Source organism: Panulirus ornatus, chromosome 65 (genome assembly GCF_036320965.1).
Source record: "Panulirus ornatus isolate Po-2019 chromosome 65, ASM3632096v1, whole genome shotgun sequence".
In the NCBI taxonomy this organism is placed as follows: Eukaryota; Metazoa; Arthropoda; class Malacostraca; order Decapoda; family Palinuridae; genus Panulirus; species Panulirus ornatus.
Window position 1 is genome coordinate 21356091 of NC_092288.1, and position 20960 is coordinate 21377050.

General features: G+C 42.0%; 1 protein-coding gene across 1 annotated transcript in view; it reads left to right on the forward strand.

Annotated features, from left to right (window-relative positions):
* LOC139746645 (uncharacterized) overlaps positions 1 to 20960 on the forward strand; it is a 191983-nt gene that overhangs the window by 156770 nt on the left and 14253 nt on the right. The gene's annotated exons all lie outside the window — the stretch shown is intronic.

Below are 20960 nucleotides of genomic sequence, written 5' to 3' on the forward strand. Positions count from 1 at the left end.
TGGGTGAGTGTCTGCTGCTGTTGTGGCCATCATGACTGTTGTGGGTGAGTCTCTGCTGCTGTTGTGGCCAGCATGACTGTTGTGGGTGAGTCTCTGCTGCTGTTGTGGCCAGCATGACTGTTGTGGGTGAGTGTCTGCTGCTGTTGTGGCCATCATGACTGTTGTGGGTGAGTCTCTGCTGCTGTTGTGGCCAGCATGACTGTTGTGGGTGAGTCTCTGCTGCTGTTGTGGCCACCATGACTGTTGTGGGTGAGTGTCTGCTGCTGTTGTGGCCACCATGATTGTTGTGGGTGAGTGTCTGCTGAAGCCCCAGCCTTCCATACTGAGTCTGCTGTGGCCACCATGACTGTTGTCGGTGAGTCTCTGCTGCTGTTGTGGCCACCATGATTGTTGTGGGTGACTGTCTGCTGCTGTTGTGGCCACCATGACTTTTGTGGGTGAGTGTCTGCTGCTGTTGTGGCCACCATGACTGTTGTGGGTGAGTGTCTGCTGCTGTTGTGGCCACCATGATTGTTGTGGGTGAGTGTCTGCTGAAGCCCCAGCCCTCCATACTGAGTCTGCTGTGGCCACCATGACTGTTGTGGGTGAGCGTCTGCTGCTGTTGTGGCCACCATGACTGTTGTGGGTGAGTGTCTGCTGAAGCCTCAGCCTTCCATACTGAGTCTGCTGTGGCCACCATGACTGTTGTGGGTGAGTGTCTGCTGCTGTTGTGGCCATCATGATTGTTGTGTGTGTGTGTGTGTCTGCTGTGGCCACCAAGACTGTTGTGAATGAGTGTCTGCTGCTGTTGTGGCCACCATGACTGTTGTGGGTGAGTGTCTGCAGTTGTGGCCACCATGACTGTTGTGTGTGTGTCTGCTGTGGCCACCAAGACTGTTGTGAATGAGTGTCTGCTGCTGTTGTGGCCACCATGACTGTTGTATGTGAGTGTATGTTGTGGCCACCATGACTGTTGTATGTGAGTGTATGTTGTGGCCACCATGACTGTTGTGGGTGAGTGTCCGTTTTGGCCACCACGACTGTTGTGGGTGAGTGTCTGTTGTGGCCACCATGACTGTTGTGGGTGAGTGTCTGTTTTGGCCACCACGACTGTTGTGGGTGAGTGTCTGTTGTGGACAAAATGACTGTTGTGGCCACCATGATTGTTGTGGGTGAGTGTCTACTGTTGTGACCACCATACCTGTTGTGGCCACCCTGACTGTTGTGGGTGTGCCTGTTGATCTGGCCTCCATGACTGTTGTATGTGAGTGTATGTTGTGGCCGCCATGACTCTTGTGGGTGTGTCTGCTGTTGTGGCCACCATGACTCTTGTGGGTGCGTATCTAATGTGGCCACCATGACTCTTGTGGCCTCCATGACTGTTGTGGCCACCATGCTTGTTGTGGGTGAGTGTCTGTTGTTGTGGCCACCTTGACTGTTGTTGATGAGTGTCTGCTGTTGTGGCCACCATGATTGCTGTGTGTGAGTGTCTGCTGCTGTGGCCACCATGACTGCTCTGGGTGAGTGTCTAATGTGGTGCCTGCCACCACGCATCAAGACACCTGTTGTATTGCCTACGAACACAACTGTTGTAGTGCCTTCCACCAACTTTGATGTGGGTGTTGTAATGTCTGTTATAATGAGTGTTGTAATGACTGCCATCGTGGCTGTTGTAATGACTCATCAATGAGTGATGAACGAGAGTTCTCTTTAACAATGCATACCATCATGGGCTGCTGTAAATACGCCCTTGTTGCATTACATGGAGTAGAGAGGCAGGCACATAGATGATTCAAGATACACGTCTGTAACTTTTCCATTAATTCAGGTGAGGGAAATAATGCCAGTCGTGGTCTTGAGGTGAAGTGTGTATCAGGAATATTCATAAACAGAGCATCAGATTGGGGAAGAGCAGTGTGGTTTCAGAAGTGGTAGAGGATGTGTGGATCAGGTGTTTGCTTTGAAGAATGTATGTGAGAAATACTTAGAAAAGCAAATGGATTTGTATGTAGCATTTATGGATCTGGAGAAGGTATATGATAGGGTCGACAGAGATGCTTTGTGGGAGGTATTAAGAGTATATGGTGTGGGACGTCAGTTGCTAGAAGCAGTGAAAAGTTTTTACGAATGATGGAAGGCATGTGTATGAGTAGGAAGAGAGAAAAGTGATTGGTTCCCAGTGAATGTAGGTTTGCGGCAGGGGTGCGTAATGTCTCCATGGTTGTTTAATTTGTTTATGGATGGAGTGGTTAGGTAGGTGAATGTAAGAGTTTTGGAGAGAGGGGCAAGTATGCAGTCTGTTGTGGATGAGAGGGCTTGAGAACTGAGTCAGTTGTTGTTCGCTGATGATACAGCGCTGGTGGCTGATTCGGGTGAGAAACTGCAGAAGTTGGTGTGTGAGTATGGAAAAGTGTGTGAAAAGTGAAAGCTGAGGGTAGATGTGAAAAAGAGCAAGGTTATTGAGTTCAGTAGGGCTGAGGGACAACTTAATTGGGAGATAAATTTGAATGGAAAAAAATGGAGGAAGTGAAGTGTTTTAGATATCTGGGAGTGGATTTAGCATCGGATGGTACCATGGAAGCGAAAGTGAGTCACAAGTTGGGGGAGGGGGCGAAGGTTCTGGGAGCGTTGAAGAATGTGTGGAAGGAGAAAATGTTATCTCGGAAAGCAAAGTGGGATATTTGAAGGAATAGTGGTTCCAACAATGTTATATGGTTGTGGGGCGTGGGCTATAGATAGGGTTGTGCGGAGGAGGGTGGATGTGCTGGAAATGAAATGTTTGAGGACAATATGTGGTGTGAGTCGTTCACATATTGCACATTTAATGCGCTTGATGGCGGGGCCAACTGGGGTCACACTGCTCTTGGTAATAGCTTAGCCCCCCAAACACACACACACACACACCCACACACACACACACACACACACAACCCCCCGTGCGTTTATATCGGCGATACTAATGCCATTTTCTCAATCCCTTCATTAACGGTATCGACTTTTGCTATTCAATATCATCCATGTCAGTCTTAGGGGAAAATGGCTTTGAATTCCATCCAGCTGCAATACCCCAATGTCGTTTTCTGTAATAGGTATTTTCATAATGATGATCAATACTTCGTCATCGTCTTTTTTTGCTTTTTGAGCTATATGATCATCTGCACTAGCTAGCACCTATACATTTCAACGTATACATATATATACATACACAGACATATACATATATACACATGTGCATAATTCATACTTCCTTTCATCATTCATTCCCATAGCCACCCCACCACACGTGAAATGACAACCCCCTCCCCCCGCACGTGCGCGAGGTAGCGCTAGGAAAAGACAACAAAGGCCACATTCGTTCACATTCAGTCTCTAGCTGTCATGTATAATGCACCGAAACCACAGCTCCCTTTCCACATCCAGGCCCCACAAAAGTTTCCATGGTTTACCCCAGACACTTCACATGCACTGGTTCAATCCACTGACAGCACGTCGACCCCGGTATACCACATCGTTCCAATATACTCTATTCCTTGCACGCCTTTCACCCTCTTGCATGTTTAGGCCCCGATCACTCAAATTCTTTTCCACTCCATCCTTCCACCTCCAATTTGGTCTCCCACTTCTCATTCCCTCCACCTCTGACACATACATACTCTTTGTCAATCTTTCCTAACTCATTCTCTCCATGTGACCAAACCATTTCAACACACTCTCTATTTATTACCACACATCTCTCTTACCCTTTTATTACTTACTCGATCAAACCACCTCACGCCACATATTGTCCTCAAGCATACCATTTCCAACACATCCACCCTCCTCCGAAAAACCCCATTGCTTCATACATACCCATTTTTGCTTTCCGAGACAATGTTCTCGCCTTCCACTCATTCTCTTCGTTGTATAACAACTGACTGTTTTATTTCTCTCTTGTGTTCTCCCCTGATGATGTGGTTATTACACGAAAGTGCACTTGGGAACTTGTCGTGTTTCATTTTCCCCGTGGACTCAGGTATATACTTGATCACGTGCAAAATTGTGATCCTTTCTAATACACACACACGTATATATATATATATATATATATATATATATATATATATATATATATATATATATATATATATGTATATATATATATATATATATATATATATATATATATATATATATATATATATATATATATATATATATATATATATATATATATATATATATATATATATATATATATATAACATTATCCCGGAAAGCAAAAATGGGTATGTTTGAAGGAATAGTGGTTCCAACAATGTTGTATGGTTGCGAGGCGTGGGCTATGGATAGAGTTGTGCGCAGGAGGATGGATGTGCTGGAAATGAGATGTTTGAGGACAAAGTGTGGTGTGAGGTGGTTTGATCGAGTAAGTAACGTAAAGGAAAGAGAGATGTGTGGAAATAAAAAGAGCGTGGTTGAGAGAGCAGAAGAGGGTGTTTTGAAATGGTTTGGGCACATGGAGAGAATGAGTGAGGAAAGATTGACCAAGAGGATATATGTGTCGGAGGTGGAGGGAACGAGGAGAAGAGGGAGACCAAATTGGAGGTGGAAAGATGGAGTGAAAAGGATTTTGTGTGATCGGGGCCTGAACATGCAGGAGGGTGAAAGGAGGGCAAGGAATAGAGTGAATTGGAGCGATGTGGTATACAGGGGTTGACGTGCTGTCAGTGGATTGAATCAAGGCATGTGAAGCGTCCGGGGTAAACCATGGAAAGCTGTGTAGGTATGTATATTTGCGTGTGTGGACGTGTGTATGTACATGTGTATGGGGGGGGTTGGGCCATTTCTTTCGTCTGTTTCCTTGCGCTACCTCGCAAACGCGGGAGACAGCGACAAAGTATAAAAAAAAAAAAAAATATATATATATATATATATATATATATATATATATATATATATATATATATATATATATATATATACGAATAAACTGCATATGAACGCGCACCTTCATAGAACATACAAACCTCCAACAGCCAGGATCGAACCCGGGACCCCTGTGCCAGAGGGGTCACGGGTTCGATCCTGGCTGTTGGAGGTTTGTATGTTCTATGATATATATATATATATATATATATATATATATATATATATATATATATATATATATATATATATATATATATATATATATATATATATATATATATATATCCCCCCTGGGGATAGGGGTGAAAGAATACTTCCCACGCATTCCTCACGTGTCGTAGAAGGCGAGTAAAGGGGACGGGAGCGGAGGGGGGGGGGGGGCAGAAACCCTCACCTCCTTGTATTTCAACTTTCTAAAAGGGGATACAGAAGAAGGAGTCACGCGAGGAGTGCTCATCCTCCTCGAAGGCTCAGATTGGGGTGTCTAAATGTGTGTGGATGTAACCAAGATGAGAAAAAAGGAGAGATAGGTAGTATGTTTGAGGAAAGGAACCTGGATGTTTTGCCTCTGAGTGAAACAAAGCTCAAGGGTAAAGGGGAAGAGTGGTTTGGGAATTTCTTGGGAGTAAAGTCAGGGGTTAGTGAGAGGACAAGAGCAAGGGAAGGAGTAGCACTACTCCTGAATCAGGAGTTGTGGGAGTACGTGATAGAGTGTAAGAAAGTAAATTCTAGATTGATATGGGTAAAACTGAAAGTTGATGGAGAGAGATGGGTGATTATTGGTGCATATGCACCTGGGCATGAGAAGAAAGATCATGAGAGGCAAGTGTTTTGGGAGCAGCTGAATGAGTGTGTTAGTGGTTTTGATGCACAAGACCGGGTTATAATGATGGGTGATTTGAATGCAAAGGTGAGTAATGTGGCAGTTGAGGGAATAATTGGTATACATGGAGTGTTCAGTGTTGTAAATAGAAATGGTGAAGAGCTTGTAGATTTATTTGCTGAAAAAGGACTGGTGATTGGGAATACCTGGTTTAAAAAGCGAGATATACATAAGTATACGTATGTAAGTAGGAGAGATGGCCAGAGAGCGTTATTGGATTACGTGTTAATTGATAGTCGCACGAAAGAGAGACTTTTGGATGTTAATGTGCTGAGAGGTGCAACTGGAGGGATGTCTGATCATTATCTTGTGGAGGCGAAGGTGAAGATTTGTGGGGGTTTTCAGAAAAGAAGAGAGAATGTTGGGGTGAAGAGAGTGGTGAGAGTAAGTGAGCTTGGGAAGGAGACTTGTGTTGGGAAGTACCAGGAGAGACTGAGTACAGAATGGAAAAAGGTGAGAACAAAGGAGGTAAGGGGAGTGGGGGAGGAATGGGATGTATTTAGGGAATCAGTGATGGATTGCGCAAAAGATGCTTGTGGCATGAGAAACGTGGGAGGTGGGTTGATTAGAAAAGGTAGTGAGTGGTGGGATTAAGAAGTAAGATTATTAGTGAAAGAGAAGAGAGAGGCATTTGGACGATTTTTGCAGGGAAAAATGCAAATGAGTGGGAGAGGTATAAAAGAAAGAGACAGGAGGTCAAGAGAAAGGTGCGAGGTGAAAAAGAGGGCAAATGAGAGTTGGGGTGAGAGAGTATCATTAAATTTTAGGGAGAATAAAAAGATGTTTTGGAAGGAGGTAAATAAAGTGCGTAACACAAGGGAGCAAATGGGAACTTCAGTGAAGGGTGTTAATGGGGAGGTGATAACAAGTAGTGGTGATGTGAGAAGGAGATGGAGTGAGTATTTTGAAGGTTAGTTGAATGTGTTTGATGATAGAGTGGCAGATATAGGGTGTTTTGGTCGAGGTGGTGTGCAAAGTGAGAGGGTTAGGGAAAATGATTTGGTAAATAGAGAAGAGGTAGTAAAAGCTTTACGGAAGATGAAAGCCGGCAAGGCAGCAGGTTTGGATGGTATTGCAGTGGAATTTATTAAAAAAGGGGGTGACTGTATTGTTGACTGGTTGGTAAGGTTATTCAATGTATGTATAATTCATGGTGAGGTGCCTGAGGATTGGCGGAATGCGTGCATAGTGCCATTGTGCAAAGGCAAAGGGGATAAGAGTGAGTGCTTAAATTACAGGGGTATAAGTTTGTTGAGTATTCCTGGTAAATTATATGGGAGGGTATTGATTGAGAGGGTGAAGGCATGCACAGAGCATCAGTTTGGGGAAGAGCAGTGTGGTTTCAGTAGTGGTAGAGGATGTGTGGATCAGGTGTTTGCTTTGAAGAATGTATGTGAGAAATGCTTAGAAAAACAAGTGGATTTGTATGTAGCATTTATGGATCTGGAGAAGGCATATGATAGAGTTGATAGAGATGCTCTGTGGAAGGTTTTAAGAATATATGGTGTGGGAGGCAAGTTGTTAGAAGCAGTGAAAAGTTTTTATCGAGGATGTAAGGCATGTGCACGTGTAGGAAGAGAGGAAAGTGATTGGTTCTCAGTGAAAGTAGGTTTGCGGCAGGGGTGTGTGATGTCTCCGTGGTTGTTTAATTTGTTTATGGATGGGGTTGTTAGGGAGGTAAATGCAAGGGTTTTTAGAAAGAGGGGCAAGTATGCAGTCTGTTGTGGATGAGAGGGCTTGGAAGTGAGTCAGTTTTTGTTCGCTGATGATACAGCGCTGGTGGCTGATTCATGAAAGAAACTGCAGAAGCTGGTGACTGAGTTTGGTAAAGTGTTTGAAAGAAGAAAGTTAAGAGTAAATGTGAATAAGAGCAAGGTTATTAGGTACAGTAGGGTTGAGGGTCAAGTCAACTGGGAGGTAAGTTTGATTGGAGAAAAACTGGAGGAAGTAAAGTGTTTTAGATATCTGGGAGTGGATCTGGCAGCGGATGGAACCATGGAAGCGGAAGTGAATTATAGGGTGGGGAAGGGGGCGAAAATTCTGGGAGCCTTGAAGAATGTTTGGAAGTCGAGAACATTATCTCGGAAAGCAATAATGGGTATGCTTGAAGGAACAGTGGTTCCAACAATGTTGTATGGTTGCGAGGCGTGGGCTATGGATAGAGTTGTGCGCAGGAGGGTGGATGTGCTGGAAATGGGATGTTTGAGGACAATGTGTGGTGTGAGGTGGTTTGATCGAGTAAGTAATGCAAGGGTAAGAGAGATGTGTGGAGATAAAAAGAGTGTGGTTGAGAGAGCAGAAGAGGGTGTTTTGAAACGGTTTGGCCACATGGAGAGAATGAGTGAGGAAAGATTGACCAAGAGGATATATGTGTCGGAGGTGGAGGGAACGAGGAGAAGTGGGAGACCAAATTGGAGGTGGAAAGATGGAGTGAAAAAGATTTTGAGTGATCGGGGCCTGAACATGCAGGAAGGTGAAAGGCGTGCAAGGAGTAGAGTGAATTGGAACGATATGGTATACCAGGGTCGACGTGTTGTCAATGGATTGAACCAGGGCATGTGAAGCGTCTGGGGTAAACCATGGAACGTTGTGTGGGGCCTGAATGTGGAAAGGGAGCTGTGGTTTCGGTGCATTATTAAATGACAGCTAGAGATTGAGTGTGAACGAATGGGGCCTTTGGTGTCTTTTCCTAGCGCTACCTCGCACACATGAGGGGGAGGGGGTTGTTATTCCATGTGTGGCGAGGTGGCGATGGGAACAAATAAAGGCAGACAGTATGAATTATGTACATGTGTATATATGTATATGTGTGTGTGTGTATATATATATGTGTACATTGAAATGTATAGGTATGTATATTTGCGTGTGTGGACGTGTATGTATATACATGTGTATGTGGGCGGGTTGGGCCATTCTTTCGTCTGTTTCCTTGCGCTACCTCGCTAATGCGGGAGACAGCGACAAAGCAAAATAAATAGAAATAAAAAAAAAAAAAAGATATATATATATATATATATATATATATATATATATATATATATATATATATATATATATATATTCTTTTTCTTTTCTTTCGTACTATTCGCCATTTCCCGCATTAGCGAGGTAGCGTTAAGAATAGAGAACTGGGCCTTTGAGGGAATATCCTCACCTGGCCCCTTCTCTGTTCCTTCTATTGGAAAATTGAAAAAAAAACGAGAGGGTAGGATTTCCAGCCACCCCCCCCCCCCCTTTTAGTCGCCTTCTACGACACACAGGGAATACGTGGGAAGTATTCTTTCTGCCCTATCCCCAGGGATATATATATATATATATATATATATATATATATATATATATATATATATATATATATATATATATATATATATATATATATATATATATATATATATATATAATGTCTGGGGCAGGTATCCATTTTATCGACCAACCCCTAGGGGTGGATAAACAGCTGGGTTGAGTGTGGACTGATGCCTCCTACAGTATTCGAACCTATGCCATTGTTGACCCTGGGCGGGGGCGCCCGTGAATGCGTCACGGTCGGGAACGCTAACCGCTACACCACGGTTGTCCATTCGCTCTTGTTCCAATTGTTTTTTGTCATATTGGAAATCTTGGTTGTATATCTCTAATAACGTTATAGAATCCTGCATCAGATTTACCCCTCACATATATCCACATTATATAGTTTAGTTATCTTTATGAAATTATGATCCGATGAGCGTGCTTTAGTAACCTCTATATATGAGGTTAGTCTCATGTCATTTGAAAAAATGAAGTTTATCGTATTGTGTCGTCTTGTTAGTCTGTCCCTTTGGTCTGCCTATGCAAAGTGGGATGGTTCACTTTGGTCTGCCTATGCAAAGTGGGATGGTTCACAGGGATTAGATAGAATTTTGGAATGCTGACTTCCCTCCTGCATATCCTTTAGTGTTTACTTCGTATTATATTTCATTTGCATCCATATCATGTTCCTCTTTCTTGCCATTTAATGAATCATGAGTTATTTTACTGCATTGAAAAAACTCAGCTCAAATTTTTTCTGTTTTTACAGTAATTATTACCATTAGACCCATTTCCATAAAGACTCTTGGCATTACCCAAGATCTTTCTAAAGCTTTTGTAGCCCAAAGCTGCGCTACTTTCAGTAACAGGGTAATGTAGACTCCTTTGGAGAGAGAAGTTTTCTAACGAGACTGTATTTCTAGTGATGCAGCCTCAGCAATGTTGACTTAACATTCATGATGTAACCACAAGCAGGCGGAGCCCGGTAGTATATGGTGTTATAAACGATACTTTATCTCATATATGGATACAGTGGACGCGCTGTAAGCAGTTCACTGTTCATGTTACGTACTTTGACTCCAGCTGCTCAGAATACTCCATATTGCAATGAGGTTATCTCTTCTCACTCATTCGTTCAGCCATGATTTTGTTATTCTAAATCGGATTACGGTGTTGTTTTCAGTGATATAACTCACCACTTTAAGTCCATGTTCATTGATCTATCTCCCAAGTGTTCTATGTTCTTCAGTCCTCTGTGTGGTCTTGGTTATCAAGGCTTTGTTCATTGATCTATCTACCAAGTGTTCTCTGTTCTTCAGTCCTCTGTGTTTTCTTGGTTATCAAGGCTTTGTTTATTGATCTACTCCCAAGTGTTCTCTGTTCTTCAGTCCTCTGAGTTTTCTTGGTTATCAAGCCTTTGTTCATTGATCTATCTCCCAAGTGTTCTCTGTTCTTCACTCCTGTGTGTGGTATTGGTTATCAAGGCTTTGTTCATTGATCTATCTACCAAGTGTTCTCTGTTCTTCAGTCCTCTGTGTTTTCTTGGTTATCAAGGCTTTGTTTATTGATCTATCTCCCAAGTGTTCTCTGTTCTTCAGTCCTGTGTGTGGTATTGATTATCAAGGCTTTGTTCATTGATCTATCTCCAAAGTGTTCTCTGTTCTTTAATCATCTGTTCTTCGTTGGGTTGTGTTCTGTAACTCCTCATCTATCAACTACAATTTACCTCTTGGTTTTCAATTTGGGGATTGTTAATTTCTTAGTTTAAAATTTTTTTTTTTGCACCTTGCGCTTATTACCTCTACTGTTCCGTTTTCTTTTTTGACCTGATTAATGCTACCAATTTTTCTTTTTACAATAGGAACTTCACTTTGTTTGGTGAGTTTTGTCACTGTTTTGGTCTATAATCTTATCAGTATTGGTTCATTCCACCATTCCTTTTCGTATCGGTATTGGTTCATTTCACCATTCCTTTTCGTATCAGTATTGGTTCATTCCACCATTCCTTTTCGTATCAGTATTGGTTCATTCCACCATTCCTTTTCGTATCAGTATTGGTTCATTCCACCATTCCTTTTCGTATCAGTATTGGTTCATTCCACCATTCCTTTTCGTATCAGTATTGGTTCATTCCACCATTCCTTTTCGTATCGGTATTGGTTCATTCCACCATTCCTTTTCGTATCGGTATTGGTTCATTCCACCATTCCTTTTCGTATCGGTATTGGTTCATTCCACCATTCCTTTTCGTATCGGTATTGGTTCATTCCACCATTCCTTTTCGTATCGGTATTGGTTCATTCCACCATTCCTTTTCGTATCGGTATTGGTTCATTCCACCATTCCTTTTCGTATCAGTATTGGTTCATTCCACCATTCCTTTTCGTATAGGTATTGGTTCATTCCACCATTCCTTTTCGTATCAGTATTGGTTCATTCCACCATTCCTTTTCGTATAGGTATTGGTTCATTCCACCATTCCTTTTCGTATCAGTATTGGTTCATTCCACCATTCCTTTTCGTATCAGTATTGGTTCATTCCACCATTCCTTTTCGTATCAGTATTGGTTCATTCCACCATTCCTTTTCGTATAGGTATTGGTTCATTCCACCATTCGATTTACTCTGATGGTGTTGGTCACATCCACAGTCTGGCCGTTTATAGTTCCGTTTAGATGCACCATAGTTTCTGTTGCTTTCCTGTTTCTTTAATCTGTTTTCCTGTTGATATTCCTTCCTATGTCTCTTTTCCGTTTCCTAATGATGTGGCCTGTCCCTTATTTTCTATCCTGTCTGTTCCATCCCTGTGTTTATTCTGCTTCTATATTGCTCTAACGCTTTCATCCCTTCCGTTTTCTGTTCATAAGGCATTCTATATTCTCTGCTACTACTGAGCACCAAATCTGTATTTCTCATTCGCCTCACATCCTTCAAAACTCGTGTCATGATGGGCAAATGTCCCTCTACACTTCACTCTTATCATCGCCCTGCCTGCGTTTGTGATATTCGACGTATGTGTAAAATAATGCCATGCTGAACAGTAATCTCTCTCTCTCTCTCTCTCTCTCTCTCTCTCTCTCTCTCTCTCTCTCTCTCTCTCTCTCTCTCTCTCTCTCTCTCTCTCTCTCTCTCTCTCTCTCTCTCTCTCTCTCTCACATTATCCTCTGGCCTCAGAGGTTCCAAACAGTGAGGTATCCTGGCACACTGTGAGGGTTAATTATACTTTCATTCTTCGAAGGACTTGGACCAACCTCCTGGGTATTGTTGACATGTATTCCTATCTCTTGCCTCAGTTTTTGGTGTTTTTTCATCTCTCTCTCTCTCTCTCTCTCTCTCTCTCTCTCTCTCTCTCTCTCTCTCTCGTATATATATATATATATATATATATATATATATATATATATATATATATATATATATATATATATATATATATATATATATATATATGTATATATATATATATATATATATATATATATATATATATATATATATATATATATATATATATATATATATATATATATATATATATATATATATATACATATATATATATATATATACATATATATATATATATATATATATATATATATATATATATATATATATATATATATATTATTATTATTATTATTATTATACTTTGTCGCTGTCTCCCGCGTTTGCGAGGTAGCGCAAGGAAACAGACGAAAGAAATGCCCCCCCCCCCCATACACATGTATATACATACGTCCACACACGCAAATATACATACCTACACAGCTTTCCATGGTTTACCCCAGACGCTTCACATGCCCTGCTTCAATCCACTGACAGCACGTCAACCCCGGTATACCATATCGCTCCAATTCACTCTATTCCTTGCCCTCCTTTCACCCTCCTGCATGCTCAGGCCCCGATCACACAAAATCTTTTTCACTCCATCTTTCCACCTCCAATTTGGTCTCCCTCTTCTCCTTGTTCCCTCCACCTCCGACACATATATCCTCTTGGTCAATCTTTCCTCACTCATCCTCTCCATGTGCCCAAACCACTTCAAAACACCCTCTTCTGCTCTCTCAACCACGCTCTTTTTATTTCCACACATCTCTCTTACCCTTACGTTACTCACTCGATCAAACCACCTCACACCACACATTGTCCTCAAACATCTCATTTCCAGCACATCCATCCTCCTGCGCACAACTCTATCCATAGCCCACGCTTCGCAATCATACAACATTGTTGGAACCACTATTCCTTCAAACATACCCATTTTTGCTTTCCGAGATAATGTTCTCGATTTCCACACATTCTTCAAGGCCCCCAGGATTTTCGCCCCCTCCCCCACCCTATGATCCACTTCCGCTTCCATGGTTCCATCCGCTGCCAGATCCACTCCCAGATATCTAAAACACTTTACTTCCTCCAGTTTTTCTCCATTCAAACTCACCTCCCAATTGACTTGACCCTCAACCCTACTGTACCTAATAACCTTGCTCTTATTCACATTTACTCTTAACTTTCTTCTTCCACACACTTTTCCAAACTCAGTCACCAGCTTCTGCAGTTTCTCACATGAATCAGCCACCAGCGCTGTATCATCAGCGAACAACAACTGACTCACTTCCCAAGCTCTCTCATCCCCAACAGACTTCATTCTTGCCCCTCTTTCCAAAACTCTTGCATTTACCTCCCTAACAACCCCATCCATAAACAAATTAAACAACCATGGAGACATCACACACCCCTGCCGCAAACCTACATTCACTGAGAACCAATCACTTTCCTCTCTTCTTACACGTACACGTGCCTTACATCCTCGATAAAAACTTTTCACTGCTTCTAACAACTTGCCTCCCACACCATATATTCTTAATACCTTCCACAGAGCATCTCTATCAACTCTATCATATGCCTTCTTCAGATCCATAAATGCTACATACAAATCCATTTGCTTTTCTAAGTATTTCTCACATACATTCTTCAAAGCAAACACCTGATCCACACATCCTCTACCACTTCTGAAACCACACTGCTCTTCCCCAATCTGATGCTCTGTACATGCCTTCACCCTCTCAATCAATACCCTCCCATATAATTTACCAGGAATACTCAACAAACTTATACCTCTGTAATTTGAGCACTCACTCTTATCCCCTTTGCCTTTGTACAATGGCACTATGCACGCATTCCGCCAATCCTCAGGCACCTCACCATGAGTCATACATACATTAAATAACTTTACCAACCAGTCAACAATACAGTCACCCCCTTTTTTAATAAATTCCACTGCAATACCATCCAAACCTGCTGCCTTGCCGGCTTTCATCTTCCGCAAAGCTTTCACTATCTCTTCTCTGTTTACCAAATAATTTTCCCTAACCCTCTCACTTTGCACACCACCTCGACCAAAACACCCTATATCTGCCACTCTATCATCAAACACATTCAACAAACCTTCAAAATACTCACTCCATCTCCTTCTCACATCACCACTACTTGTTATCACCTCCCCACTTGCGCCCTTCACCGAAGTTCCCATTTGCTCCCTTGTCTTACGCACTTTATTTACCTCCTTCCAGAACATCTTTTTATTCTCCCTAAAATTTAATGATACTCTCTCACCCCAACTCTCATTTGCCCTTTTTTTCACTTCTTGCACCTTTCTCTTGACCTCCTGTCTCTTTCTTTTATACATCTCCCACTCAATTGCATTTTTTCCCTGCAAAAATCGTCCAAATGCCTCTCTCTTCTCTTTCACTAATACTCTTACTTCTTCATCCCACCACTCACTACCCTTTCTAATCAACCCACCTCCCACTCTTCTCATGCCACAAGCATCTTTTGCGCAATCCATCACTGATTCCCTAAATACATCCCATTCCTCCCACACTCCCCTTACTTCCATTGTTCTCACCTTTTTCCATTCTGTACTCAGTCTCTCCTGGTACTTCCTCACACAGGTCTCCTTCTCAAGCTCACTTACTCTCACCACCCTCTTCACCCCAACATTCACTCTTCTTTTCTGAAAACCCATACAAATCTTCACCTTAGCCTCCACAAGATAATGATCAGACATCCCTCCAGTTGCACCTCTCAGCACATTAACATCCAAAAGTCTCTCTTTCGCACGCCTGTCAATTAACAGGTAATCCAATAACGCTCTCTGGCCATCTCTCCTACTTACATACGTATACTTATGTATATCTCGCTTTTTAAACCAGGTATTCCAATATATATATATATATATATTATCCCTGGGGATAGGGGAGAAAGAATACTTCCCACGTATTCCCTGCGTGTCGTAGAAGGCGACTAAAAGGGGAGGGAGCAGGGGGCTGAAAATCCTCCCCTCTCGTTTTTTTTTAATTTTCCAAAAGAAGGAACAGAGAAGGGGGCCAGGTGAGGATATTCCCTCTAAGGCCCAGTCCTCTGTTCTTAACGCTACCTTGCTAACGCGGGAAATGGCGAATAGTATGAAAAAAAAAATATATATATATATATATATATGGAACCATGGAAGCGGAAGTGGATCATAGGGTGGGGGAGGGGGCGAAAATTCTGGGAGCCTTGAAGAATGTGTGGAAGTCGAGAACATTATCTCGGAAAGCAAAAATGGGTATGTTTGAAGGAATAGTGGTTCCAACAATGTTGTATGGTTGCGAGGCGTGGACTATGGATAGAGTTGTGCGCAGGAGGATGGATGTGCTGGAAATGAGATGTTTGAGGACAATGTGTGGTGTGAGGTGGTTTGATCGAGTAAGTAACGTAAGGGTAAGAGAGATGTGTGGAAATAAAAAGAGCGTGGTTGAGAGAGCAGAAGAGGGTGTTTTGAAATGGTTTGGTCACATGGAGAGAATGAGTGAGGAAAGATTGACCAAGAGGATATATGTGTCGGAGGTGGAGGGAACGAGGAGAAGAGGGAGACCAAATTGGAGGTGGAAAGATGGAGTGAAAAAGATTTTGTGTGATCGGGGCCTGAACATGCAGGAGGGTGAAAGGAGGGCAAAGAATAGAGTGAATTGGAGCGATGTGGTATACCGGGGTTGACGTGCTGTCAGTGGATTAAATCAAGGCAATGTATGGGGGTGGGTTGGGCCATTTCTTTCGTCTGTTTCCTTGCGCTACCTCGCAAACGCCGGAGACAGCGACAAAGCAAAAAAAAAAAGATATATAACAGTGGTTAAATCGATGAAAACTACTATTGACGTTTGTGTAAATAAATTATACATTTCTCTTTTCCATAGCCAGAGGTTGAACCATTATGTGACATTCATTTTTCATTTCATTTCAAGCTAGAAGTTTCAGTTTTCTAAATTATTTCTTACATTTTTCATATGTATATATATATGTATGTGTGTATATGTGTGTATGTGTGTATATATATGTGTATATGTGTGTATATGTATATATATATATATATATATATATATATATATATATATATATATATATATATATATATATATATATATATATATATATATATATATATATATATATATATATATATATATATATATATATATTATCCCTGGGGATAGGGGTGAAAGAATACTTCCCACGCATTCCTCACGTGTCGTAGAAGGCGACTAGAGAGGACGGGACCGGGAGGGCCAGAAATCCTCCCCTCCTTGTATTCTAAGTTTCTAAAAATGGGAAACAGAAGGAGTCACGCGGGGAGTGCTCATCCTCCTCGTAGACTCAGATTGGGGTGTCTAAATGTGTGTGGATGTAACCAAGATGTGAAAAAAGGAGAGATAGGTAGTATGTTTGAGGAAAGGAACCTGAATGTTTTGGCTCTGAGTGAAACGAAGCTCAAGGGTAAAGGGGAAGAGTGGTTTGAGAATGTCTTGGGAGTAAAGTCAGGGGTTAGTGAGAGGACAAGAGCAAGGGAAGGAGTAGCAGTACTCCTGAAACAGGAGTTGTGGGAGTATGTGATAGAATGTAAGAAAGTGAATTCTCGATTAATATGGGTAAAACTGAAAGTTGATGGAGAGAGATGGGTGCATATGCACCTGGGCATGAGAAGAAAGATCATGAGAGGCAAGTGTTTTGGGAGCAGCTGAATGAGTGTGTTAGTGGTTTTGATGCACAAGACCGGGTTATAGTGATGGGTGATTTGAATGCAAAGGTGAGTAATGTGGCAGTTGAGGGAATAATTGGTATACATGGGGTGTTCAGTGTTGTAAATGGAAATGGTGAAGAGCTTGTAGATTTATGTGCTGAAAAAGGACTGGTGATTGGGAATACCTGGTTTAAAAAGCGAGATATACATAAGTATACGTATGTAAGTAGGAGAGATGGCCAGAGTGCGTTATTGGATTACGTGTTAATTGACAGGCGCGCGAAAGAGAGACTTTTGGATGTTAATGTGCTAAGAGGTGCAACTGGAGGGATGTCTGATCATTATCTTGTGGAGGCTAAGGTGAAGATTTGTATGGGTTTTCAGAAAAGAAGAGTGAATGTTGGGGTGAAGAGGGTGGTGAGAGTAAGTGAGCTTGGGAAGGAGACTTGTGTGAGGAAGTACCAGGAGAGACTGAGTAGAGAATGGAAAAAGGTGAGAACAATGGAAGTAAGGGGAGTGGGGGAGGAATGGGATGTATTTAGGGAATCAGTGATGGATTGCGCAAAAGATGCTTGTGGCGTGAGAGGCGTGGGAGGTGGGTTTATTAGAAAGGGTAGTGAGTGGTGGGATGAAGAAGTAAGAGTATTAGTGAAAGAGAAGAGAGAGGCATTTGGACGATTTTTGCAGGGAAAAAATGCAATTGAGTGGGAGATGTATAAAAGAAAGAGACAGGAGGTCAAGAGGAAGGTGCAAGAGGTGAAAAAGATGGCAAATGAGAGTTGGGGTGAGAGAGTGTCATTAAATTTCAGGGAGAATAAAAAGATGTTCTGGAAGGAGATAAATAGAGTGCGTAAGACAGGCGAGCAAATGGGAACTTCAGTGAAGGGCGCAAATGGGGAGGTGATAACAAGTAGTGGTGATGTGAGAAGGAGATGGAGTGAGTATTTTGAAGGTTTGTTGAATGTGTTTGATGATAGAGTGGCAGATAAAGGGTGTTTTGGTCGAGGTGGTGTGCAGAGTGAGAGGGTTAGGGAAAATGATATGGTAAACAGAGAAGAGGTAGTAAAAGCTTTGCGGAAGATGAAAGCCGGCAAGGCAGCCTTTTTGGATGGTATTGCAGTGGAATACTATCAAAAAGGGGGTGATTGTATGGTTGACTGGTTGGTAAGGTTATTTAATGTATGTATGACTCATGGTGAGGTGCCTGAGGATTGGCGGAATGCGTGCATAGTGCCATTGTACTAAGGCAAAGGGGATAAGAGTGAGTGCTCAAATTACAGAGGTATAAGTTTGTTGAATATTCCTGGTAAATTATATGGGAGGGTATTGATTGAAAGGGTGAAGGCATGTACAGAGCATCAGATTGGGGAAGAGCAGAGTGGTTTCAGAAGTGGTAGAGGATGTGTGGATCAGGTGTTTGCTTTGAAGAATGTATGTGAGAAATACTTAGAAAAGCAAATGGATATGGATCTGGGGAAGGGATATGATAGAGTTGATAGAGATGCTCTGTGGGAGGCAAGTTGTTAGAAGCAGTGAAAAGTTTTTATCGAGGATGTAAGGAATGTGTACGTGTAGGAAGAGAGGAAAGTGATTGGTTCTCATTGAATGTGGGTTTGCGGCAGGGGTGTGTGATGTCTCTATGGTTGTTTAATTTGTTTATGGATGGGGTTGTTAGGCAGGTGAATGCAAGAGTTTTGGAAAGAGGGGCAAGTATGAAGTCTGTTGTGGATGAGAGAGCTTGGGAAGTGAGTCAGTTGTTGTTCGCTGATGATACAGCGCTGGTGGCTGATTCATGTGAGAAACTGCAGATGCTGGTGACTGAGTTTGGTAAAGTGTGTGAAAGAAGAAAGTCAAGAGTAAATGTGAATAAGAGCAAGGTTATTAGGTACAGTAGGGTTGAGGGTCAAGTCAATTGGGAGGTAAGTTTGAATGGAGAAATACTGGAGGAAGTAAAGTGTTTTAGATATCTGGGAGTGGATCTGGCAGCGGATGGAGCCATGGAAGCGGAAGTGAATCATAGGGTGGGGGAGGGGGCGAAAATCCTGGGAGCCTTGAAGAATGTTTGGAAATCGAGAACATTATCTCGGAAAGCAAAAATGGGTATGTTTGAAGGAATAGTGGTTCCAACAATGTTGTATGGTTGCGAGGCGTGGGCTATGGATAGAGTTGTGCGCAGGAGGGTGGATGTGCTGGAAATGAGATGTTTGAGGATAATGTGTGGTGTGGGGTATTTTGATCGAGTAAGTAATGTAAGGGTAAGAGAGATGTGTGGAAATAAAAAGAGCGTGGTTGAGAGAGCAAAAGTGGGTGTTTTGAAATGGTTTGGTCACAAGGAGAGAATGAGTGAGGAAAGATTGACCAGAGGATATATGTGTCGGAGGTGTAGGGAATTAGGAGAAGTGGGAGACTAAATTGGAGGTGGAAAGATGGAGTGAAAAAGATTTTGAGTGATCGGGGCCTGAACATGCAGGAGGGTGAAAGGCGGGCAAGGAATAGAGTGAATTGGATCGATGTGGTATACCGGGGTTGACGTGCTGTCAATGGATTGAATCAGGGCATGTGAAGCGGCTGGTGTAATCCATGGAAAGTTGTGTGGGGCCTGGATGTGGAAAGGGAGCTATGGTTTCGGGCATTATTGCATGACAGCTAGAGACTGAGTTTGAAAGAATCGGGCCTTTGCTGTCTTTTCCTAGCGCTACCTCGCACACATGAGGGGGGAGGGGGATGGTATTCCATGTGTGGCGAGGTGGCGATGGGAATGAATAAAGGCAGACAGTGTGAATTGTGTGCATGGGTATATATGTATGTGTCTGTGTGTGTATATATACGTGTACATTGAGATGTATAGGTATGTATATTGCGTGTGTGGACGTGTTTGTATATACATGTGTATGGGGGTGGGTTGTGCCATTTCTTTCGTCAGTTTCCTTGCGCTACCTCGCAAACGCGGGAGACAGCGACAAAGCAAAATAAGAATAAAAAAAAAATATATATCATCCCTAGGGATGGGGGAGAAAGAATTCTTTCCACGTATTCTTTGCGTGTCGTAGAAGGCGACTAAAAGAGGAGGGAGCGAGTGGCTTGAAATCCTCCCCTCTCGTTTTTTTTTTCTAATTTTCCAAAAGAAGGAACGGAGAAGGGGGCCAGGTGAGGATATTCCCTCAAAGGCCAAGTTATCTGTTCTTAACGCCACCTCGGTAACGCGGGAAATGGCGAATAGTATGAAAGAAAGAATATATATATATATATATATATATATATATATATATATATATATATATATATATATATATATATATATATATATATATATATATATATGTGTGTGTGTGTGTGTGTGTGTGTGTGTGTGTGTGTGTGTGTGTGTATTGAAAAGGATTACAATTCTGCGCGTGATCAAGTACATTCCTATAAGTCCATGGGGAAAACGAAGCACGATAAGTTCCTAGGTGCACTTTCATGTAATAATCACATCATCAGGGGAGATACAAGAAAGAAATATAACAGTCAATTGATATACAACGAAGAGACGTAGCTAGGACGCCATTTGGTAAACGTGATTGTCCAAGACAGACAACGAGCGTATCATAAAAAGGAAGGTGAATTGTTTACAACTTTCATCTTCAATAAAGTTATCCAATTTGTAAAGACCTCCACTAATATTAAGGATATCATTCTTTGTGTATTCAATAATAGAAGAATTAATATTTTTCTGTGTACTGTATTTAGAGTTAATAACTGAGATGGCATTACTTCAGTCAATACAATGATCATAGTTTTTAACGTGGTTAAACAAGGCATTTGATTTTCGTCCTGTTCTTATGCTATATTCATGTTACT